The following is a 26,017-nucleotide window of genomic DNA, read 5'->3' as shown; positions in this document are numbered from 1 at the left end:
ATTCATTATCTAATAGACTAATATCTCAAGTGTTAGCTTTTTGCAGATCAGAAATGTTATTCCAGAAAACTAAGGTTTGATTTGCTGAACGGTTACAGCCATGACATAAAACAGACAACATGGCTCCATAAGTGCCTCTTTGATACTTGATGTGAAAAATTAGTCACTTTTTGTCATTAATTATGAACATGAAGATCAGTGGTGACAGATATGCCCCTATTTTACAACTGAAAACATGGGACCTAAAAGGGCTCTGAGTTGATCACACATCATCACATGATAGGTGTGAAAGGGTTAGCTTGAGCTGTGGATGGCTATAGGTTTGCATGATATTTAATGCTGGCTATCCATAGCTTCCTCCAAAATTGAATTAGAAGTAAAAATTTCAAAAAAAAAAAAAAAAAAAAAAAAAAAAAAAAAAGAAGTAAAAATTTCCCCTTAATTTTAATGAAAAAAAAAGCACATTAAGTTTTTTTTTCCTTTTAAAGGACCCTTTATTTAGTGCTTGTTTATATATTTTCATAAGTAATAAAGCTGCCCTCAGCTCTTTTATGTTTTTTTCCATTGTTGTTTTCATTCTTCTGAATATTATTCTGTCAGTTATTTATTCCCACCTAAATGTTCTCCTCAATTTCTGTTCCAGTTTCAGAAATGCTTCCTTAAATATGTTTTCTTCTTTTCTCAAGAAGAGAGAGAAGATTTTAGAGGAAACACGCAATCATCTATGGAAACAATCATTTCAGTTACAATCTGACAATACTTCAACTGAGCACACTAGGATATGTTTATAATAAAGAATATTTGACTCTCTGTTACCTGTACGCTCGAGAAGCACAAAAATACAGATAAATATGAATTCATATGAGTTTTACTGCATTTCCCTAATCATTGTTGACTAAAATTTGCATGTATCTCTAAATTTGCATATAAAAGCATTAATTCCTTTTCTGTATATTTCAAACAAATGATTTCAACTCAGTGCTGTTGAATTTAATAGTCATGAAGTTAAAGGGCCTCTTAGGTTATGAAAATCAGCCTTGCTTGCAGGAAAAAGGACAAATGATTTCCCAGACCCTTCTAAGTAAATACTTCTGGTCTTAAATCTAAGTCATCAACATTTTATAAGAATTCTTCTTCAGGGTCAGGTATTATGACTCAGCTTGTAATCCCAGCACTCAGAAGGCCAAAGCAGCAGAATTACCAGACATTTGAGGCCAGGTTAAGCTACAGAGTGAGTTCTAGGCTAGGTAGAGATACATAGTGAGATGCTGACTTCAACAACAATGAAGAAATCCCTCAGAAGATATGAAAGATCAAATATGCTATTCACATCTAATTTTAATACACTTGTTAGCTATTCCAGGTATATGTTGAGGCATCATGACTATTTTGACATTTATTGCATTGAATAGTCAACCTCAAAAATATGTGTCCATGGGAAGTCGCTAGACATTGTGAATGTTACTCAACAAGGGAGAGCAAGCAGCCTTTGCAAAGACTATTAAGTAGAGGATCTTGAAATAAGATCAGCATTCTGAAAGAAATTGGAAATGTTATATTCAAAGGCAAATATCTCTCAGAGAAGAGATGCAGAGAGGCACAGGACTGGAGTCATGTGGCCTCAAAGAGTCTGATTAGAAGCAGAGAGGGTGTTTCCCTAAGACTGCTGGAGAGGCACGATGACGCCTTGCATTCCAGCTTCTGGCTTCTAGAATGGAGAATATGAATTGTGGGCATTTCAAGTTTTGCAATCTTTAATTGGTCACTACAGGCTTTGGAAAGTGAAGAGATTCCACAAATATATGGAGATACACATCTGTTATGGTAAGTCTGATACTGGCATAGCTGAAAGAAGCCCCCTCAACACAGCAAAACTATCATCAAAGAGTGATTGTATGAAACAGAATATCACTCAGCTCTCAAGAATAACTTACTAGAAAATGGCTAAATTCATAATTTGTTACATTAAGCAAGGTCATAAAATCTCAGCAAAAATGTTCTCCCTCATATGTGGAACCTAGCCCATAATATATGTGTATCTGTAAGCTCGTGTACATTTGGATATAGCATAATGTATAGAAAAGAGAACTAGGCAGACTGCTTGCCTATTAAGGACTGAAAAAGGACTCAATGCTGGTGACAAGTTATGAAAGAGGACATAAAAATAATTGGTTTTCTACTTATAACTTATAGGTGTTTGTTTCTTTCTTTCTTTTTGCTGCCACCCAAGTGCATAAGAATATATTTGATAATGAAAGTGTAAAATCCAATGTAAAGTTCCACAGGTCCAGAATGGCTACTCTAACTGTGTAGACATTCACTGAGTGGCATAGCCTGGGTCAGGGAAATTTTGGTGTGCGGTATTTTGTATTTACAAGTTTTTAAAACATAGTAACATTTATAAAAACAAAGCAATACAGAAAACAAAAAGTTATTATGAAGTGCTTAATTCATACAATGTACAATGTTATTAATGGTTAGATCACCTGACCCTTTCACAGGAGTTTAAATCTGCATGTAAAACCATGTACCTTCACTCTGCTTTTGCCAAGCAAAACAAAGCCAAAGCCTGATGTGTTTGGAGTATATTGTAAGGGGAACAAAGAACTTGTAGGGGACAACCATGGGATGGAACATAACCATGCAGATCTGAATGGCCACAGCCATCCTGCAGGGAATACGTTAATGTTATAAATAATATAACATTTCAGAATAATTAAAATTGCCTAACCATCAGCTGTGTGCATCCTCACACACTTATGTTATTTGGGCCCTTTCTGCTCCATGTTTAGTTGCTAGTAGTCCTTTCACTGCTGTGCCTTTGCCAGTACTAAATGCTGGCAAATAGTGGCACCTGAATAAAAAGAATATGCAGTTAGTTTTCCTTGGAATGTTGAATATGCACAGGTAGATTCTGGAAGGGTCAGCCTCTGTGACTGTTGAGGGCTGCAGTCTGGTCCAAGGCGTGAGCTCTGGAAGCCAGGGCTCTAATTCTGTGTTCTAAGTATAAAATATAAAGTTTCTCTTCTTTGCTTTGCTTTAGTGTTTGTTTTTCTTGTTTGTTTGTTTGTTTTCTGTATCACTAGCAGTTCTTACGCAACAGACCAGGTTACTACAATTATAGATACTCTTTCCAGGCATTATGCTGTGGGATGTTTGTTAGCCTGATTCTAACAATCCTCTATATATCAATGAGGTAGGCTCACCTTTCAGTGTGACATTGTATTTATAGTTTTTATGAATCAAAACTGTCTTCCAATGCCATATTACCACAGCTTTGATGTAAGGAACTCAGTGGGGAAAAAAACACTCATTTAATATACTGCAAATCAGTATAGAAATCACAGAAAACAACAACCAAATTGCTCCTATTATATGTGAAACTCAGTAGTAGTGAAAGAACAAAATATCACTTGTCTTAGGGAATTCTTTTTCAGTGGCATACTGTCCCAGGCTTTAAATTTTTAATATGTTTTTAGTCAAAAGCCTTTATCTTAAAAAAAAAAAAAAAAGAAAGAAAGAAAGAAAAAAGGAAGAAATAAAGAAAAAGATGCACACAAAAGGCCTGTGAATGAATATGCTGGCATAGAAAAATATGTGCTTAAAGAAATATTTACTACTGTACAACTGCGGCGATCAGCATCGCAGAATCTATCATTCAATCCTAGAAAACTCTGCCCTTTTGGAGACAAAATATTAGAATTAAAATTGCTGGTGCGATAGCAGGTGTTTCTTCCTCATGAGTGATATCCAAGCTTAGGCTCCAACTCTTAACACAATAGCAGAGTTAGCTTGAGAGTGGAACAAAAGATGTGGGTTGGGGGGGGCTTTTAGAAGTTCACAGAGGGAGTTAGAGGAGGAGTTGGGGGTTGGGAGGAAAGACAGACTGAGTAAAAGAAGGGGGTTTCAAGATAAAAAGAAAAAAAAACCAAACCTAAGACTCAACGATGGGTAAATCTCCTCTTTAGTGTTTCAAAAGGTTTGTGATAACCAGCTTTTGTGTAAATACACTTGATGGCTCTGAGCTGAAGGTGACTGACAGCTGAATCTAGACCCCCCTCTGGAGTGCTGCCCTGGGGATTGCCATTGTTGCTGGCGGTTTCTTCGGACTGACCCAGAAGAAACATTATCTCAAGAGGACTCTAACAACAGCTACCCCCAAGCAGCCTAGGAGCCAGGAGCAACCAACTTTGTCTCCCTTGAGCAGTAATTAAAGCAGTGAGGAGAACAAGGCGTGCTAACTGAGCTGAGCTTAAGTCTCTTCCCCAAACTCTGATTTTAAAAATGCATCCAAGTATCTGAACAGTTTTCCCAAGCAGAAATGTCAAAGAGTTTCTCTCCTTCATTTGTTAGCTGGAAAAACAAACAGTTGTCTGGGTGTTCCTCGGGAAGTCTGGACTGAAGAGCGTATTGTAGGTACATGCCTTAAGACTCTGATTCTTAATAAAGCTAATGTGTTTACTGAGAGACAACTTCAGCCAAGTCGGACTAGTAGGAGTTTGGCCTAAAACTCAGCAAATTGCTCAGTCGTACAGGAAACAAATCCTCCTGTTGTGTACTGTTACTCTGGTAACAAACATTTGACTTTGGGCAAAGTCTCGGTCCTGCTGTTTTCAAAAGAATCTGTTCCACCTCCATTGGGCAGAAAGCGACTTCCTCTAACCTCTGAAAGCAGTCGCCTCAATCTCCAGTGAAAGTTAAGAGTGTTGGCCACGACCGGGTGAGCCACTTGGCCAGTCTAAAAGCTGATAAACCTAAGGTGAGATCACAGCCACCTTTCAGTCATTTAGCTCCTGCAAGTCACTGGCCTGTACTTGCCAGTGAGTTTAGAGTCCAGGAGCCAGGCAAAGCCCAAAAAAGAAGCTGCAAGGGAATTTCTAAAGCAATGGACGCTCGGAAACTTTCTGTAGGTAGAAGCCTTGCTCAGTTGAAGTCAGAGATCGTAGTCACTTACGAAAACAAGCTGGCCTACACAAGTAAAAGAGTGCGGCGATTGCAATTGAGACGCAATGTAAATAAATTATAATTAGATAGGCATTTTAAAAAAGAATAAGTGAATTTCGATCATCATGTGTGAAAACATCCTGGCGAATCACACTGATGGTGTTTCACGCTGCAGGACGGAAACTTTCCTGGTTGAACCATCTGGTTTGTTTCTCCTATTCTGCATGTATGGGGTTTAGTCAACTATTCTTATCCCTGACCTTCCTGATATATTCCTATGTCCTTATCAGAATGCCTTGGACACTAATCTACATGAAGCCAGGGCTTACAAATTTCTGGCATCTAAAATACTTTCCCCCTGACTGTTAAATATATGAACTATAACACCTTTAAAAGAAAATATCCACATGAGATACTTTTGATATCATTCAAATGACAAGTTGGAAAAACATTAAGCAAGAAAACTTCAGATTAGTAAAACATTTTGTTACCTATCTGCTCTTGTTAGAGCTTATGGTCTCTCCCTTTTGGTCCCAGCAGTTAAGAAACATTCTTTTGGTTGAACTCTAAAGAGTACCTGAATGATTTCATTTAATGGAAACAGTCTTACAATGTTGTGTATCTTTTGTTATGCCATGTAAATTCCCTTTTTCATATGATTAAAAGAAAGGTATGATAAAAATGGTTAGGTCATTGACATTCACTTGTAGCAGGTACATGAGAATTTGAACATTCTTGTGTTTGGGTTTGTTCACTCCTGTGAATGGTGGTACAGTGGGTGAGATTTGTTCTTTCTTTTTCTGTTTTTGGTTATGGCACCGAACTCACCATTTGTCCTCCTTAGTCTTTGAGGGTTTCAATAAAATCTGTTGACTCAAAATTTTTTTTCTGACATCATAAGGGACCAATATTAATTTGCCAGATTTTAATCCTTGCTTTGAAGTACATTGGCCCCCATCCCCCGGCATCAATTTTCTGTTTTGGCGGGTTTCTATTTGTTCCTTCTTATCGTTGTCACGTTGTCTTGAGCAGTAATGATTTTGTGGCTTATATGCTTGTTTATAGGAATGTTTACCTTTATGTCTTAAATAATATTATGACAAGGTAGTAAAAGGATAATTCTTAAACCTGGCCTGAGGGCTGTAATTTAGTCAACAGTTGCAAGTCTGTTGAATTTCTTAAGATCTTCAGATTTCATTTGAGTGACAAGAAATCATCTGTGGTGGGTTAGTTTTTAGAGAATGCCTGTGATGTCGTGTACAGATGTTCATATCACACAGCTGGCGTGTTGTAATCAATGCCTTGGACAGGGGAAACATTTCTGGTAGTGCAGTTATGTCAATACAGCAAGGATCCTAAAAACCTAAGAAGGAAATAAATTTTGTGACTCAATTTCTTCAGCCTCACTCATTTCTATATGACTCCAAGAATATTAAGTAGCTACTCTGTCTGGTAGGATTAATACAATAAGATTATAAACTTCATCCACTTTCAATAGGTTTATCTACATTAGACAAATAGAACGCCTCAGTGATAAAAAAAAAATATCATATACACGCCAAGTTCTCCTGTTCTATTTTTGAATGATAGAATGCTGATATTAGACAAAAGCAACAGTTGAACTGCCAACCATTATTGTGTTAATTAAATATAGAATTGTGTTGAATGGTTGCATTAATTTCCCCTGAACACTCTGTTGTCTTTATAGTAGAGTTACTATTAATGATCACAGCTTGACAAATGCTTCCACTACAGGATGTTTTCATGGCATCATTTTCAGATGGGAAATTATAAGGAATATGCTAGCTAATAAGTACAGTATTTAGGTACTGTGTAATATATCTGTCAGAATGGAGCTGATGCTGGTGTTTCAGTGAAGTCTTAAAAGTAATGGGGTGGGGTGGGATATTTGGATCATGTAACCCTAAGAAGGTGGAGGATTCTGGCTCATTAGGGAAAGGCCCTATCCCTTATGAAGTGCATGCTGCTTCACAAAAGCACATGTTACTACTGTGTTGAAGATAAAAGTTAGGATTTCAATGTTGTGATTTGAGGAAAGAAGAACTTGGGAATGGGAAAGGAGGTCTATTAACAGCTGCCTATGCATGAAAGGTGCTGTAGTAGTTAACTCAAGTACGGCACAGATTGGCTTTGCAAGCTGTTCCCATATATTATCCATTGTCTTGCCTTTGTGATCCTATATAGGTAGGTATCTGTCTGAATGACCAACCGACATAGTCTTAGCTAAAAGAAAGATGTTATTTGAAAGACCCTGGATAATCATTTACATAGTCAATCCAGCCATATTTTTTCTTTAAAATCATTCCATCCCCCGTTTCTTTAATTAGTCAGGTCAGTTGACAGAGGTCAATGCTAACAGAATCCTCCCTTTAAGTGACTTATCAAGATTTCAGAAGAAAATTCCTGAGGAAGTGTCAGAATGACTGAAGTGATTGATGCCCCTTTCTCTATTTCTAGGGCAAAACATATAATAATGATAAAACAAAGTGGTAAAATAACCACCAAGTCTGAAATGCCACAGAGCTTTGGTTCTCAACCTTCCAAATGTTGCAACTCTTTAGTACAATTCCTCATGTTGTGGTGATCCCCAACCATAACATTATTTCATTTCTACTGATAAGAATTGTGACATCTGATATACAGGCTATTTGATATGTGACCTCAAGGAGCTTGTGACCCACAGGTTGCGAACTGCTGTCAGAGGGGAAAGTTTGAAGACTCATAGCCATTGGGTGCTGGTGTCATGTTCCCAACACAGTACATTAGCATGTGACCACAACCCTTTCACTAAACATTTCCAAGCTTGCCCATTTCTTTATAATGTAGTTATTCAATCTCTCTTTTCTCTATAAAGTTCATAGTCTTATTGTACAATTGTCATTGTATCTGTTGCAACTCAAAAATGTTGTCATATTGGGTGAAGTTAAACTGGGTACCTTTGGGGAACAGCAAAGGAAGTAAGGTCTGTCTCTCTGTGTCCATTAACTACCTAACTGTTTAAACCACCAACAGAAATACAATTATCTTCAAGCTTCATACGGAAATTTCATTAAACATAAAGCACGGAGTACAGAACCTAGTCAGAGAGAGTGAAAGTCAGAGGAACTGCCCCAACTGATTTTTTTGTAGATGACCCTTTATTCCTTAAGAATTATATACTACACCCCTACTTTGCGTGCAGCATGATCTCTAGTTCCCTACTCTATTAAAATTATATTTCATCTTCAGTCATCTCACCACTTCAGGTTCCATTGTTCCAGGTTCCAGTGTTGGTGAATTTAATAAATCTATATTCCCTTTCTCCTAGTCATCTGTCTACATTATGTATTCATATATTTGTGGTATCTTTCATGCAGGACCATACAAAACCAAATAAGCAATATGCAGAGAATACACAGACACACTGAGCATGTCTGGGTAACCCTGTTCTGAAAAGGTCTCAAGAGAATGCTGGATGTGTCTGTTTGTCCATTCATGAGAGCAGCTTGAAACCGTGGTTTGGGCTTTTGTTTGTTTGTTTTTGATGCAGAGTTTATTAAGACAGAGTTTTAATATAGATTTAAAATGGGAAAAAGGAGGGAGAGATAGAGAGAGAGAGAGAGAGGGAGAGGGAGAGAGAGAGAGAGAGAGAGAGAGAGAGAGAGAGAGAGAGAGAGAGAGAGAGACAGAGACAGAGACAGAGACAGAGACACAGAGACAGAGAGAGACAGAGAGAGAGAGACTTGGAGGAACAGCTGGACCACAAGAAGGGCAATGGTAGGCTTGGCAAAAGAAAGTAGAATATAAGTTAATTTGTTAGTTTTATAAGTTCTGCTTCTAATGGTAGAGCCTGCAATGTACACAGAACACACTAGGTGTTCTCTAGTCATGCTAGTAGCAATGTCAATATGTTTAATACCATACCAAAACCTTAAAAACTTCAAAAGCAGAGGTAGACTTGATAGCCTAAGTTAGGTTAAATGAGCATGTGTTAGAACATTTCAAACTTGAATACAAACACACACACACACATACACACACACACACACACGTTTTATAATAAATATATAAAACTTGGCTATATATATCTATAGATATACATATATATGTATATATATATGATATATCCTAAAACATACTGATGACATCAAGAAGTTAACTAACAGTTCCCAAAGGACAGAGCTCCTAAGCACACATGCTATTAGTCACAATTTGATGTTATCCTGTGACAAGTAGGCTCTGGAAAGCCCATCAAACACTCGAGTGAGGATAAATAGTATGAAAACAATACAGCCTCAGTATTGTTATGAAAATAAGTGTGACCCCTACAACTTCTCAAAGAGTCTAGGGGACCCTCAGAAGACCCGAGTTCAGGTGCTGAGGACCATTGACCTGTTAGTGTATGGAATCTGAAGATCTGAATAATGCATACATTAAGTGTGCAGATTTTCATCTTTGCCTCAGGTTCAAAGGCAACTGGAATGATGCTACCTCAGTTCCTTTTCATTGAAGGGAATTAACTGCCTTTCTTATTTCAGTTAAAGTCGAAATCAGACTCCTTGTTTGTTGTTGATAAAATGTGCAGGTCTGTTTACTATTTTGTTTCTTAATTGCGGTCTGTGGATTCTGGAAAAAAAATGAGTTTCCACCATTCAGTGAGCTGACTTTTCCAGACACTGGAAGTCCAGAGCATCCTTTCATGGATGACTCACCTTCCTTTCACACTGTCTGAGTGTGATCCCATCAGCAGAGCACTGTGGTACCTATTTTATTAAACAACTCATCAGAGTGCTTACTTAACACTTCTGTGATACATTTTAATTGGTCGCAACTGGCTCCCTTTGTCTCAGGATTTCTGATGTTATCTGCTCATTTATAAGTGAAGACAAAAGCTGTCCAATCCCCAGTGTACTTTCTGCGTTTCTCTGTGAGGACATCTGTACTCTGCATAGTTTTCCTCTTTCCCAACAGGTCTCCCCTCAGCTGCTCTGTGTTAGTACATCCCTCAAGAGGGGTTAATTCTTTACAGCTGTATCCTGCCTTCCATGAATCTCACATGTGCAAAATGTTAATCTTTTTTTTTTCTATTGCTACAGCAACTCCCTAGGCCATAAACACCCCCTCCCTAAAACTGGCAATTTTCCAAGAAAAACTTTGATACTCTCGGCCTGAAAAGATAATTTGTCCCCCTTCAGTTTGCATTGTTCCTTGGAACAATACTAAGGATGAAGAAATATAAACTTACTTCTAAATAATTATGTAGAAATAGAAATTTAATCTGCAAGCTTAAGCCTCTCTCTCGAGTGCTATATAACAGGTCTGGATTTTATATTTTATTAATTAAAAAAGACAAAACACAAGACAAAAACAGAAAAAAATACCCAAGCTCTTCAATATTTTCAGGTGTTTTTTTTTTTTTGGAATTTTCATGTAAATTGCTGCATGTAGGATTTTCTTCATAAATAAAAACATCTTTTCAGCTTAAGGAAAATATATTTTCTCTAACATGGCATAGACATACTTACATATTCAACCTATGTTATACATGCTTTCTCATATGAACAAGTTAATATTTATTTGTAAGGTAAGAAAGAAGCTTTAGAGATTCAGGTGAAAACACATATATGCACATGCCTGTATTTAAGCCCACAACAGAAAAGCCTCTGAATGTTAATGTGACATGTACTGAAGTTTAGAAATTAGAATTCATGTAGACTCACAGCCACATAGCCAAGGCTTGGACAATTCTGCTTCTCAAATCTACACTTTGATTTTCTTTCCTTTATTTAGCTACTACTTGGATTCTCTTATGGTAACTCCAGCCTTCAAAATCAATGATTTATTTTAAAAGTTAGCTATGTCATAATAAAGCATTAAGAGAGCCCAGGAGTAGCATTTCTTGGTGATTAGATGCCTCTAGTGGTGTTGAGACAGGAGGCAGAGGGGCAGGGATTTTTACCACCTGACAAGTGCAATAATCCCCTAGAACTGCAAGGCCTGGAGCATCTTATTGCTGTTATGAAACAGAATTTATAAATAAAAATAAGGAAAACAGCCAGAGCCATGCACTTCCTGGGCTTCGCTGACATTGATATGACAGCCAATCAGAAATTTCCATTCATGCTAGGACTGCCAACCAATAATTTTAGCAATAAAACCCAGCCTAAGAAATATTAAAATGTTTTGTCTCAAATACATATTTAAACACAAAAGAAAGGTAAGTTAGTTATAATCCAGACACACAATCATCTTAGTATATACAGGAAATCTCCCCGTAGACCAATTAAAAGGGGTTTCCAAACAATACTGTCTCTCAGTTCACATAATATCTTAACTCAAGCAAGTTACATTTCAACATGTTAATATAAACCATATATGGAGGGGAAAAGGGATTAGGATAACAGTGAGATACAGATTGCAGTTTGTATTATTTCAACTGCATTTTAGCAGGCTTTATGCCTGAAAGGGAATAAGAATGCAGAGGGAACAAACTTGCATCGATTATTTTTTCATTACATGCATCATTCCAGCTTAAAAATGTCAGTTGCTTGTCATGTTAACTAAGAATGCATTCACCATTGTACGTATCTAAAGCTGAAGTGAAACCGAGAATTTCGCAAAGGACAGATACAAAGAAGTGTTTTTTCCTTCTTTCTGTATATAAAAATAGAACTTTCAGAAATGTCATGGCTGACACATTTAGCTGCCGGACATTGAAAACCCTCTTTCTGACTCACAACCTGTGACTGGAACTCTGTCAGAGTAATCAAGAGATGTTATACTGTAGAGCACAAACAGGAGGCCAGGTTTTGCTATTTGGCCTGGCTTTTAGAGAAAAGAGACTTAAATTTTATGTGTAGCATAAACAAATATTTTTCATAATCACATTTAAAATACACAATAGGATTAGCTATGTCTCCTATCTTTGCAGCTAATTAATATAACCAATATTTTATGAGCATGTGAATTTTACATAGTATGACATGGTAAGAGAAAGTCTTGACCCAGTAAATGTCTCTGTATGCTGGATTATTTCCTGAGATGCAATGGAGTCACTGATGACCATGACCACAAAGGCAATGGATAAAATGAACCTTTGAACAATACAATCCAAATTTAAAGGTCAAAAACGGTTTCTTAGGTGATATTTGCTTCTTTTTAATACATGTGTAGTTAGACTGTCTCTTTCAAAAATTAAGAAAAATTATAGTACACAACTTCTTTCTCCTAGTATTCTTTTGTTTCGGTTTGGTTTGGTTTTTTGAGATAGGCTTTCTCTTTGTGTAGCCTTGGCTACCCTGGACGCACTTGCAGACCAGGCTGGCCTTGAATTTACAGAAATCTGCCTGCCTCTCCCTACTGAGTGCTGGGATTACAGGTGTGTGCCACCACACCCTGCTATTCTTCTGGTTTTCTTAAAATGTTGCTTTTAGGATCATGTGGTATCCATAATTTTATATCAGTGGGAGTTTTAGAAAGGTTTTACTAAAGTAGAAGGATCCAGAGGGTCCTAGAAACCTACAAGGAGAACATTATGAAAGGCAGATTTGGGCCCAGGGATCCTGCTCAAACTAAGGCACCAGCCAAGGACAATACAGGTGGTAAACTTTAAACCCCTACCCAGATCTAGTCAATGGTCAGAACATTCTCCACAGTTGAGTGGAGAGTGGGATATGACTTTCTCACGTATTCTGGTGCCTCACATTTGACCATGTCCCCTGGAGGGGGAGACCTGGTGACACTCAGAGGAAGGACAGCAGGTTACAAAGAAGAGACTTGATACCCTATGAGCATGTACAGCGGGAGGTAATCCCCCTCAGGAACAGTCATAGGGGAGGGGAATAAGGGGAAAATGGGAGGGAGGGAAGAATGGGAGGATACAAGGGATGGGATAACCATTGAGATGTAACAAGAATAAATTAATAAAAAAAAGAATTAAAAAATTGAAAAAAAAAGAAAGGTTTTACTATAATAGTCAACTTTATTAAACACAGAATTTGACTAAGGGATATCAGTGTGAACCTCTATGAAGTGGATGAATTCATAAGTGGGCAAGTATGTGTCACAGTCCATGTCATACTTCCTTGCCTTTTAGTGTGAGCACACTGCTTCTCTTCTTGGCTTGTGATCATCTCTGGAAACAATTATATTCAACCTTTCAAAGTGAATGAATGCAATGGCTTTTAGACATTTAACAGATTGCAAGGTTGAAGCTTATTGTGATATGTACTATAATTTACTGGGAGAGATTTCAACTGGTAATTTATCTAGGGTCCACATTTTGCATGTTTTTATGTGTTAGACATTGCCTCATAATGACTTTAGAAAACAGGTTCAAAGCTTGTCTCTGAGAATTACTAGCTGTATGCTCTTGGAAAAGCAAGTCATTGTACTCTTAAGATGTTCATTCTTGTCATGTGTAAGATGGCCTCCCAGTCATAAGTTGTGAGATTTACCAAATCAAATAATGACATGAATAGATTAGTACACTGTCAATACATACACTTAGAAAAATTAATTACTCCTCTGTCTTATCTACTTTTCTCATTGCTGTGACCGACGACCTAGTAAGAAGCAATTTAAGGCAAGAGAGTTTATTTTAGAATAGTTTGAGAGTATAGTTCATTATGGAAAGAAAGGCAAGGCAGTAAGAGTGGCTGTAACTATGGCAACAAGAGCAGGTGACAACTGGTCACACTGTGTCTGAGATCAGAAAGCACAAAAGGGTGAATTCCACTACCTAGTTCATCTTTCTCATTTGTGCCAAGCCCCCTGACATGGCATAGTGTCTATCATGGATTCAAATCCAGCCAACATGACAATGTACAATAACTATAACCTTTCTTATTTATCTTTTTAGATTTGTTTTATTGATGTTTACATATATCTAGTGTGCACAGGTTCGCACATGTGTGTGACTTCCCTTGGGGGCCAGAAGTGGGTGTCTGATTATCTCGAGATGGAGTTACATACAAGTGTAAAATGCTTCATGGAGCTGGGAACTGAACTCAGACTCACGGAAGAGCAGAAAGATGTCCTAAGCACAGAACCTTTCTTCCTAGATTCCATTTAAAGACATAGGTTATATTCTTTTTTTGCCCAAATTTCAAGTGGGTTATTTTCCCAGAGACCTTGACCTAATTAGATTAAATTTATTCAAATTGAACAAGGACAGGCATTCTAAATTTCTGCGACCATGTCCTGTACTAGATCATAACTGTATTATTTTATTTTTCATGTGTAGTTTTGCTTTTGCTCAAAATAACAGCTTGTCATTCCAGAGAATAAAGGATCACCTATTATACAAGCATTAGAGATTTACAATATCTTAGGATTTGAAAAGATGCTTTGAATTAGGGGTCACAGTATTTTCGGCATGTGTTCTGGTTGGGCCCTTGTAAGATAACAAGGATTGAAGCAGATCTAGAACATTGGAAATAGAAACTGAGTTGTTACATAGTCACACACTTGAGACTGAGACTGAGGAGCTGAGAGTGGGATAAGCAGCCCAAGCTAAGTGTTGCCACATTGGCGTTACTGTCCTATGCCCTGTCAGACCTTCAGACTTGGGGGGCGGGGACCATAGATATTTACTGGAAATCTTTCAGTTAATTTTTCTTGCTGCTTAAAAGCATAGTCTAAAGAATACATGACTGTTGGCCATATCTAGAGCATTGGTTGCCATCTCAGGCCCTCTTACCACTGGACAAGAATATGTTCGTGTTCAGATGGTGACATGAATGCTCACAGCGCCAAGTGGCTTGCTCCCTCTTAGTTACTGTAAGCCCAAGTCCCAAGACTTGTGTTTAAGAAGGTCACCTTTGGTTACTTTACTGTTCTCAACACACATATTATGTTTTGGAATTTGTTTTTTTCTGTTCATAGGCATGCCATACATATCATTACATTAAACATTATCTTATAACTAAAGTCTCCACATTGAAGTATACATAGAGAACTTGATAAAACGTTACTTCAAAAATGTAAATTTCCTGCTTATCTTGACCACACTCCAGAGCTATTAACATCTGGGGTTATTTCCTTCAAGTACATAGTTATATTTATAAAGACAGTTTACCTAATAGCAGTAGAACAATTTAATAATTTTAAAGTAATCAAATATATCATTTAATTATTTCCTTTGTACTAACTTGAAACAATTCAGATATTCTAAAATAGAATCATATATTTATATCTATACTTACTCAGCAATACAAACCTTAAGGGAAATTTCATGTCAGTTTTTGTGAGATTAAAAAAAAATAAGAAGTATTTATTTATTTGCTTCCTGCGTTTTCTGTATTCAAGAAATCTATAGCCTTTAAAGTTTAAAAGCTGAATGTTTGGCATTCTTACCTTAGCATACATCATAAACATAGTTTAAATTCTAGTGGGCAAACTTCTTTATATTATTTATTATACATAGCTCAACACCAGTCGTTACTGAGTCCAAATCCTCCTGAGATGCTGCATTTGAATACTTGAATTTTAATGTGGAACACCTACATTTTCAATACTAAATCTGAAAGCACCCTGACCACGTATTAATTGAACAGGTCTGTCTCTTCCAATTGTGGGTATTGGGGATTAGACTGCTTACAAATGAAGTCCATTGATTAGGTCACATGGTATCATTTCAGGGATGTGAACAATTCTGAGCTCCGGTTTTGCCCTTCCCTTGGGGTGTTCACTCTTCTCTGTGACCCTAACTTGCTTCAGGATTTTTAAATTTGCTGCTAACTAAGGTGGATGCATTTCCTGACCTTGCTGGTGGGAATAGTCTAGAAGTCTCTCAAGTGCTGTAGGAACTAATTAATATGCATATTATACTAAGAAAGAATCATTAGTTTATGGCTATCTGTGAGACGGCACAGCAGCCATGGTGCCTCGTTACTAAAAACATGCCCATCTCTAATACAGAAAGGGCTCTTTACTTAAATGTGAGAGTTTAATTTTGCAATTTAAAATAGATGATAGAATATTTGATTTATGAAAATAGGCATTTTATTTTGTTCTTAATCTTTATCTGATGGCTACTACATGAAAAATGAGTATAAAAATTACAAAATGTTCTCAATCTTTGAGAAATAACAAATAATAAGAAAGAAGTTGCAATAAAATAGAAATTATTATAATTTACCTTACTTTAATGCAACAAATAGGTACTGGATGATTAAGAGGACAAAGTACAATAGCAGCATTTGTACAAAATTACCATGTAGATGAAGTATATTCTCTTCTGAAACTTTCTTTTTCTATTGGTTCTTATTTGTAAACTCAATTGTTCATAGCAAAGGCCAGTCCAGGCCTTGAGAGATGGCAAGGAGATAACTAGTATCCAAATAATCAGGAATATCAGCTACCAGGGAGTGATATGGAGGTCAGTGTCAGGGTGACCTGGAGTTGAACATAAAATGAGAGGCTTTAGTTCCAGAGGGGAAAAATAACAGCTTTAGAATTAATGTGTCCTAAGTTTTGGATGCTGGGAAACAGCAGTAGGATCAAGAAAGAAGTGCCTGAGTAAAGTACAGGCTGTAAATTGAAAATATAAATCAAATGCTGAGTTCCTCAACTTAAAAACTGTTTCAACACTCACTTAAGTCCACTCACAGGGTGGGACCTTTATTGATTTAGGGCATCAAGGACTTCTGCCTAATGTTTGGTTATAATATTGTTATGTGACTGCAGCTCATTGGTCATTATGGTACAAGTCAACCACAAAGAATAAGTAGAACATGTACAAAAGTCAACAAAGGCATGCCAACAATAAGGATATACTATCCAGAAAAAAATACCTAGGGAAAAACCGTAGAGTTGGTACAACATATGTGGCAAAAAAAAAAAAAAAATACACCTTTCCACAGTCAAAAATAAAGTAAACAGGCAGAGAAGTGGGAACCCATGATGCACACTTTGTGCGGTAGGGTGGGGCCACAAAAGGTTTTTTTTTTCTCAGATCTTTGATTTATAGATAAACATTTTAAAGCAAAATAAAACATTTCTACAAATTGTAAAGGTGTTGAAAAACTGAAACTCAATTAGACTAAAAGATAACTCAGTTTTTTAATGCAATAAAGAAATTTATTAAAAGAAACAATCAGGCACTATAGAATTGGAATGTACAATAATGCAATTGAGGATATGAAATGACAGTAGAGAGGAAACAACGAAGTCAATTCAGTAGAAAAAAATCAATTATAAAGAAAATATGGGAAGATAACTGAAGAAAATGAAGAGTACTTCAAAGACTTGTGGGGGAAGTTGAATATGCAAACACAGGTATAATGGGAGACTCACAGAGACAGCAGAGGGAGAAAAGGATATCTGAAGATCAATCAATAAAATCTTTCTAAAAATAGTGATAGTTTGGTGATAGTTTGAGTTCTTCCTTTCCTATTTTTTATCCCCTTGATCTTCTTTAGTTGTCATATTGCTTTAGCTAGAACTTCAAGTACTGTGTTGAAGAGATATGGAGAGAATGCACAGCCTTGTCTTGTTCCTGATTTCAGTAGAATAGACTTAAGTTTTTCTCCATTTAGTTTGATGTTGGCTATAGGCTTTCTGTATATTGCCTTTATTATGTTGAAGTACGTGCCTTGTATTCCCGCTCTCTCCAGGACTTTAAACATGAATAGCTGTTGGATTTTGTTGAATGCTTTTTCAGCATTTAAGGAGATGATTATGTGGCTTTTTCCTTCAGTTTATTTATATGATGGATTTCCATATATTGAACCACCCCTGCATACATGGCATGAAGTCTACTTAGTCATGGTGAATGATATTTTTGATGTGTTCTTGGATTCAGTTTGCAAGTATTTTATTCAGTATTTTTGCATCAATGTTCGTAAGAGAAATTGGTCTGAAATTCTCTTTTTTTGTATGGTTTTTCTGTGGTTTTAGGTATCAAGGTGACAGTGGCCTCATAGAATGAGTTTGGCAATGTTCCTTCTGTTTCTTCTGTTTTGTGGAAGAGTTTAATTAGAATTGGTATTAGCTCATCTTTGAAGATCTTGTAGAATTCTGTGCTGAATCCATCAGGCCCTGTGCTCTTTTTGGTTGGGAGACTTTTGATGACTTCCTCAATTACCTTAGGAGATATAGGACTATTTAATTTGTTTACCTGATCTTGGTTCAATATTGGTAGTTGGCATCTATCAAGGAAATAGTCCATAAGATAGATATTAATTTCCATTAAGAAATTTAGACCCAACAAGATAGGAAAAATGTTTGCTTCAACTTTGCCAAATACAAATGTCAAATCACTATGAATGTAACGTTTATATAATTCCTGATTGTCTCATGCTTCTTCCAGCTGTATGTAGTTGATTTTACTCATGTGTAATAATATAAATGTATATGTTAAAAAAGAAACATAATAAAAAAACTTTCCAAAAAGAATAAACACACACACATACAAAAAAATCCTTCTAAAAGTTGATGTCAAACAATGGTGTACCCAGGATGTTTGTGTATTCCAAATAGCAAAAAGTGGGGATGTTATAGTCAAAAAAGGAACTTAAACCCATTAAGAAACTCTTTAAAACTAGCCAGAAAATAGAAATAAGATTAATGGCTAACATTTTTCTTCAGAAAAATCTGTAGGATAAAAGGTAGCATATGAAAGCCAGATAATATTAAGAGGAGCAAACCAGAATTTGTTGTCATCAGACCCTAGGTTAAAAAAAAATGAAGGAACATCTTTGAGATGAGTGAATGGAGATTGAACAAAAGACAAATCCACAAAAAGAGGCAAAGAAAATTGAAATATGTGACTTATATAAAGGACTGCCTCTGTTATGAAGTCTGATGTCCCCCATTTGATCACTTCCCCTTGGTTGGGAGGCCCAGCAGCACACAAAGGAAGGGTAAGCAGGCTATCTGGAGGAAACCTGATAGGCTGTGATCATATGGTGAGTGAGGAGATGCCCTTCTATCAGAGGTCTAGGGGAGGGGATAGGGTAAAAGAGGGATGGAGGGGGAATGGAAAGGTACAAGTGAGGGGATATCAATCAGGATGCAATCTGAATAAATTATAATACATGTAAAAAAGAATGTTGTCAATGTATTTTTAATTACATTTTATTATTCAGATTAAATCCTTATTGTTAGCTCCTCACTTGTATCTTCCTGTTCCCTCTCCCTCCCTCTTTCACCCTGTTCCCCACCCCTAGACCTGTGACAGAAGGGGCCTCCTCCCCCACAATATTATCACAGCCTATCAAGTCTCATCTGGGTAGCCTGCTCCCCCTTCCTCTGAGTGTCACCAGGCCTCCTCACCAAGGGGAAGTGGTTAAATAGGGGTACCACAGTTCATGTCAGAGTCAGTGCCTGCTCTCCATACAACTGTGGAGAATGCACTGACCATTGGCTAGACCTGAATAGGGGGTCTAGCTTTACTGCATGCATTGTCCTTTGTTGGTACAGTAGTTTGTATGGGCCTCCAGGGTCCAATTCCACCAGTCTTGATGGTCTTCTTCAGGGGTTCCTGGATGATCCCCCCATTCTCCCATACCACTCTCATGATCTTTATCTCCCTTGTTCATGGATTGGGAGAATTAACATAGTAAAAATGGCAATCTGACCAAAAGCAATATACAGATTCAATGCAATCACTACTAAAATACATACACAATTTTTGAAAGACCTTGAAAGATCAATTGTCAATTTCATATGGAAAAACAAAAAATCCTAGAACAGCTAAATCAATCTTGTACAAGGAAAGATCCTCTGGAGGGATCTCCATCCCTGATCTCAAGCTGTACTATAGAGCAACAGTAATTCAAACAGCATGGTACTGGCACAGCAATAGGCTGGTTGATCAATAGAATCAAACTGAAGATCCAGAAAAACATCCATATACCTATGGGCACTTGATTTTTGACAAAGATGCCAAATCTGTACAATGGAAAAAGGATAGTATTGTCAATTTGTATTTTCATTCTTCTAGAAATTATTCTAAATTATGTGACCACATAAAACAACATGTACAACCATGCATTTGGGGTTCATAGCACACCTACATAAGACATATGTGAGGGCAGTATAGCCAAAGTGGGAAGAAATGGGCTTGTGTTGGGACAATTTGTTGATTTTACTGAACTTAATTTATGTTAATACTTTAAGTACACAATAGTATAGATTTTGATGATCGTAATGACGAGGGGCAACAGCTAAGAATATAGCATTTAAAGTTATTTAATCATTCTCAAGGCAGAGACATGATACCTAAAGGAAAAGGTGGAGTGTTTTTCAGCATGATTAAAAAACATTACATCTTACATGCAGCAAAAACCCCACAACATTTCATACCATACATGTATTAACTTGTATGACTTAATTATTCTAAACAGTCTGCAATAGCACTTTTAAAGTATTGGAAGTAAACTTTGTGTTATAATTGAGTTGTATGGGGACAATACCACATAATACAGTATATATATATATATATATATATATATATATATATATATATATATATAATGTGTGAGGAATAATCTTAAATTTGATTTCTATACCAATGTATCTAAAATCAAACTTATTTTACATCTACATTCAAAATTCTATATCAGTGAATTAAAATAACCTTGTAAATAACAATTAAGGCATTAAGTTGAGTAGTAGATTCACTAATCTACATTTGTCCTATCATACCTATATATTTCTATATTCCCCTTTCTTTCTTTTCAACCCCTATCTCCAAACCGTCAAATGAAAGATAATAGAAAAGGAAGACATCCTTGACTAAAAACTTGTTTTCTCTGCAAATAAGACCAATAATAACTTATAACCAACTCCCATTAGAAATGAACCTCTAAAGCCCAAGAAAGCAACAAGAACTTACCCAACCCTCCTTAAGGGAAATGGGTCCTCATTTTATTAAGGTTTATTCTTGCTGATTTGGGACAAAACATAGCTTTGTAGGGGCCCAAAGGAATTGTGGAAAATGATTAATCAAGGTATGAATAACATTTGTGGTACAGATTCTAAATGTTGAGAAAGTCCAGGTTTAAATAGAGTCCAGTGTGGGACATTCTGAAATGCTGGACCAATTGGGATTGGAACCTTTCTTCTAAGCTGTCCCAGGAGCTGTCCTATTCAGATGAGGAACAGCAACTGAAGCACTTGGTTCTGGAACATGAAGGATGCAGATGTCAGTGTGCAGCATGCTGAGAGGAATGAATCCTGTCAGGTGGGATCCAGCATCAGTGTCTGGTTCCTTTTTTAAAAAAATATTTATTTATGATGTATGCAATGTTTGGCCTGCAGGTACACCTACACATGAGAAGAAGGCACCTGATCTCATTCTAGGTGGTTGTGAGCCACCATGTGGTTGCTGGGGATTGAACTCAGGACCTTTGGAAGAGCAATCAGTGCTCTCAACCTCTGAGCCATCTCTCCAGCCTGAGTGTCTGGTTCTTTTGTTCTGAAACCATATAATTTCTCACAAGCATTATACGGTCCTAAAATTATAAATGTAAAAGGTGTGTGTGATGCATAGAACAGTTAAGGATTGTTCTCTGCTCTTTCTATGCACAGAAAAAAAGACACCTGCAAATTTTCATTCATGCCATATGAAGAATAGCATCTAATAATAATTCACAGGAATTCTGTAGCCAACAAAAAGCATTGTCTATGTGTAGGAATTCATGTCTATCTAGTCTCAGAGATATTCCTATGTGGTGGGATTAGCAATATAAGTTACCTGCTTGTTTTGCAGTTTGAATTCTTCATATCCTGATTATATCCCCTTCCCTCATCCCTTCCCCATCCCCCCTTGATAAAATGTACACTTAACACCATAGTTTTTGACACAGAAGAAGACAGTAAAGTTAACAACAACAACAAAATAATGCCATACAGAAGTAAGAGGAAGTCAAGTCATAAATACAATTCAAATGGTACCAGTAACTCCATTCACTACGGGGTTATTAAAACCTGTCTCACCAAAGACACTGTGGCTGTCATGTATAATAGTAGTGTAAGAATATATGCTAGTCAGAGATCTCTAGAGAAACAGACTAATAGAATGAATATATTTAAAGGATATTTAAGACATCTTACATAATATGGTTGGAGGAGTCCAGCAGTGCCTGTCATCGTGGAGAGTATGAAAGCTGAGTAGTTGCTGAGTGTTTCAACAGTATCAGGTTGGTGCTAGATGCCTAGGGATTATTCCTGAAAAGCCTTAGACTTCACTCTGTGCTGGAAGCTGCAAGAAGCTGATTCTAACAGCAGCAAGGGAGTTGACCATGTCTACATCCTTTCATCTGGGTTGCTGCCAGAAGGTGACAACCACATTCAGGGTGAGTCTTCCCACATCAATAAAGGCAACCACAACAATCCCTACAGCCATGTCCATGGGTCAAATGTGGAGAGGAACTCTATTGAGATTCTTTCTCCAGGATAATTCTAGTTTGTGTCAAGTTCACAGTTAAGGCTAACAATCCTGAAAAATCTGCCATTTTTCTTTATGTATGATATATCTACATATTTATTGTTCCGGGGTGATGAGCCTCAGTCATGCTATTCAACTGAATTATGGCACAAACCTAAAAGACTCACTTTAGATTCCAAGTTATAGAAATGTTGAAAGATGAACATGCAGGGGAAATGGTTTGACTAAAAATAATTATAGCGGAAATGGGATAGTTATATTAATAAGAGACAAAATCAAACGCGAAAAGCAAACATTATATAAATCATATAGACTGGGGAGCTTTCTCAGTAGGCAAATGTGCTCAATCTGCACACTCAGCAACCGTGTGAAATATTAGATATGGTGACATACAAAATCCCGGTTCTCACATACTGAGATAGGAGCAGGGACAGGAAATCGGCCTGGAAGTTTGTGAGCCAGCTTGCCTGAAGCATACAGTAATCTACCAAAACAAAAGAGAGCCTGCCTCCACAAAATGGAGAACAGAACAGGCATCAGAAAGACATTCACATTTGCACCTGCTCATACCTGTCCCCCCCCCCACACACACATACACACACACACACTCTCTTCCCATTATGCACATACACTGAAGCACACAGGAATAAAAATTTGAAAGTGGCTTTATAAGTTTAAGTTCAATAACAAGAATACATAATGTTTACTATTGCAAAGATATCTAGCAATGAAGGATGATATAGTAAACAAAATCTGAAAGCTAAAGAAGCACAGATACTTTTATTGAAAAAAGATTCTTTTTTCATATAGTGTATCCTGATTATAGCTTCTTTCTACTGTACTCTTAGCTCCTCCATACTCTGCTCCCTTTCTGTCTCTCATTAGAAAAGATCAGGCTTTGAAGAAATATCAACCAAGCATGACAAATTAAAATATAATACAATGGAGCAAAAACTATTATATTGAGGTTGGACATGGCAACCTAACATGAAGAGTCCCAAGAGCAGGCAAAAGAGTCAGAGACTCTCTTGTTTTCACAGTAGGAGTCCCATAAAATATGCTAAGGTAGAAACATATAATATATACACCATATAATATATGTAGACCCACATAGGCCCTGGTCTTGATTTTGCAGTCTCTGTGAGTTCGTATGTTCCTTGCTTTGTTAATGTGGAGGGCTATGTTCTCCTAGTCTCCTCCATCTCTTCTGACTCTTACAATCTTTCAATCTCCTCTTCCTTGGTGTTCCCAGAGCTCGGAGGGGAGGGATTTTATGGAAATCTCTAATATAGACTCTCTCTTTGCATGATGTCTGGGTGTGGGTCTCTGCATCTGTTCTCATCTGCTGTGAGATGAAGCACCTCAGTGATGACTGGATAAGGCATTGATCTATAAGTATAGCACAACACCTTTAGAAGTCATTTTATAGATCATATGGGCCAACAGGGGGTGGATGAGGATGGGAGCAGGGGAGAAGGAATTGGTAGAGACAGGGCGGAAGGAGCATGCTAAGAGATATGCCTGAGATTAGGGCCATCTTAGGGGTGGTGTGGAAACCTTCTGCAGTGAAAACTTCCTGTAATGTAGGAAGGTGATTTTAATGAGGATTCCTAGTAAAAGGGGAAATGAAGTCTTGACTGGCCTGCTCATTTTTCCAGGTGAAGTTTCCAGCTGCAGTCAATTGAACTGTTGGCCGAAGGGTTCCCATGGCACCTAGGCTGTTGCTAAGACAAAAGATGCTCTCCGAAACTGAACAGTGGGCCCTCGTTGCTGAGGTAAACATCCGCACAACCGACTGAACATGGAGAAATTGAACTTATGCCTACATGGGCCCTTCACCCTTATAAGTAGTCAATTTGATACAGATAGGTACTCTGTGGGCTACAAGGAAAGAAATGTGGACACCAACCTAACCATAAAAACTTTGACCTACAATTTGGCCTACGTGCGAAACACACTAGGCAGGGCAGTGGTGTCACAGATCTTTTTTTTTTTTTTTTAAGATTTATTTATTTTATTTATTGCATATGAGTGCTTTATCTGCAGAAGAGGGTATCAGATTACGTTACAGATGGTTGTGAGCCACCATGTGGTTGCTGGGAATTGAACTCAGGACCCCTGGAAGAGCGGGCGGTGGTCTCAACCACTGAGCCATCTCTCCAGCTCCCAACAGATCTTGTAGGAGTATCCTACCAGTGTCAGATTTGACTTATGGCCCACTCTGCAAGAAGAAACCCATGACTTTGGATAGTCAAGAACCAGAGCTTCAATCGCCCAGAGACCTGAGGTAAAAGCTAATACTACTGGGGAAAAAAGTATCAAATGGAAATTTCAACCTAATGGTGAATACTCCACTCACCATCAATGAGAGGAAGTTAGACAAACAGTCAGCAAGGCTCTGAAAGGCTTGAAACTCTTTACACAATTGACATAAATGACAGGTATAGACACTCTGAGCCCAACGTTTCAAGTACAAAGATAACATGTTTTTTTTCAAGGTAGACCAAATACTAAGCATGAAGTAAATCTCCATATACAAATATAGATTTTAAAGTATGTTCTTAACTAAAATATAGTTTAAAAAAAAAAGACAAAACAAGAAGCACAACACAGATCTTTGAGGAAAACTCAAAATATTTGAAAAGTCAGCATCAGATTCCTGAATAATGCCTGAACTATAAAAGAGATTTAAAATTTTTAAATATTTTGAATGGATTCAATGGGGGCAGGCGATATTTTGTAGCTGATACAATATGCAGCTGAAACATTGCTTAGAGGAAAATGTATTAGTTTAAATAGTTCTAATTTTTCCCCATGACGCAACATCTCCATTTATTCACTTATCAGATTGACGAGAACTTGCTATGTTCCTGGAATCATGCACATCATCCTGAGACACACAGACTCTACTCCTCAGAGCTCAGGTCAATGGGGAAGGAGGCTCAGTAATCGCTGCATTGCTTAAGACTATGTTATCATGAATTTTTAAAGAATTTGCTGAAAACAACGTGTTTACATAAAACTGAAGTATTCCCAAACTATATTTCCAATTATAGATGCAAATATTAATTAATTCCTATTATTAACAACTTAGCTTTCTTAAAATTAGTGTTCCAGAAGCCAAATAAACTGATTAAGACCCAGAGATGCAATGCCAGTATCCACTGGACCATCTGGTAAGTCTATTTGTGGTTTTTTGAGGAATCTACATATTGATTTCCATTGTAGTTTGATTAGATTACATTCCTTCCAATTGCATAGAATGGGTTCCTTTTGTCTATGTCCTTGCTAGTAAGGGTTGCTTTTTATTTTCATAACAACTAGTGCAAGATAGCATCTCAATACAGTTTTTATTTTAATTTCTCTGATGACCAGTAAAGTTGCCAAGTCCCCATGCTTATTGGTCATCGCCATTTTATTATTTTAGAACGGTATGTTCATTGCATTAGTCCATTTATTGATTAATTATTTAGTTTTGTTGTTTGTATATTTGATATAATAGTCCTTTGCTGTTTAGCTAGTAAAATTTTTGTCCTATTCTTTTGGATGTCTCTTTACTCAATCAGATATTTCCTTTGCTGTAGAGGACGCTTTTAATTGAATATTTTCCCATTTGTCAAGTGTTGACATTAGGTTCTGAGCAACTGGAGCCCTGTTGAGAAATGTATGGCTTATAGC

At 37.1% G+C, this 26,017-nt stretch overlaps 1 long non-coding RNA gene across 1 annotated transcript; it reads left to right on the top strand.

The window, feature by feature from the left end:
• Positions 1 to 1,752: 1,752 nt before the first annotated feature.
• On the top strand, positions 1,753 to 25,307 carry LOC311606427. Its single transcript, XR_014782351.1, has 3 exons — positions 1,753 to 1,824; positions 23,998 to 24,114; positions 25,187 to 25,307. It is a non-coding gene; the product is annotated as an uncharacterized lncRNA (long non-coding RNA).
• Positions 25,308 to 26,017: the final 710 nt, after the last annotated feature.

The sequence above is a fragment of the Acomys minous genome (assembly GCF_964271855.1).
Source record: "Acomys minous genome assembly, chromosome: 10".
NCBI lineage: Eukaryota > Metazoa > Chordata > Mammalia > Rodentia > Muridae > Acomys > Acomys minous.
This window is presented reverse-complemented; position numbering and strand designations above follow the sequence as displayed.